The following is a 903-nucleotide window of genomic DNA, read 5'->3' on the forward strand; positions in this document are numbered from 1 at the left end:
AATTCCAAGTGAGTATACTTTCATGGTGGAGTATGATAGTTCTCTGAACTATGATTGTCGGTATAGACAATGGCAGCAAAGAATTGTCGGTGTTGACTATGGTAGCTGAAGATGTGTGACTATTTCAATTAAGGTGGAGATTGTTAGGATTTAGTTGAATTAGTCCCACATTGCTTAGGATAGCAAATGGAGTGGGTGGCCTAGGCTATAAATATGAGGCTAAGTTCTCCATATTTTTTGCACCAGTCAGAAACACTTAAAGCTTGTATCTGACTTTTCTTTTCCTCTATACTCTTTGATTAGAAAGTGTTGTGAGGTGTAGTTAAATATTTGCTTTGAGAGTGTGGGTGTACTGGGGTGCCGGTGTTAGAGAGAAAGAAGTCTATGTGTTGTAACAATTTTCACATAGTGATATTCCCTGGTTGTCATTAGACAAAGGCCGTGGTTTTTTTCTTCCGTAATTGGAGTTTTCACGTTAAATTCTTGTGTTGTGATTGTGTCTATTTTATTTTTCTGTGAAAGATATTTTCTCAAGGAAAAATGGTATATTATTCCCAACAAATTAAAATAAAACTATATATAGACAAACACACATTTGCCCTCATTAAAATTAAAATTAATAATTTAGAAAAAGGCCACATAAATATTTAGAGTACAATGATGAATCCAACATTGACAGTTTTGGGTAAAATCTGTACGAATTACAGCAACACAAGTGAACCCAATTTTACTCTCTTAATTTGGACAAAACGTTGAATGCATGCAGCTCCTGTCGTGCCTGCACACTGCTGCTATTGTAATCCATTTGTAAATATATTATTGCTCCTTCAAGTAATTTTTGTTTCTCATTTTCATTGTTATTTTTTTAAATATATTTTTAAATTAATATATAATTTATTTGGA

Source organism: Arachis ipaensis, chromosome B05 (genome assembly GCF_000816755.2).
Source record: "Arachis ipaensis cultivar K30076 chromosome B05, Araip1.1, whole genome shotgun sequence".
Taxonomy (NCBI): domain Eukaryota; kingdom Viridiplantae; phylum Streptophyta; class Magnoliopsida; order Fabales; family Fabaceae; genus Arachis; species Arachis ipaensis.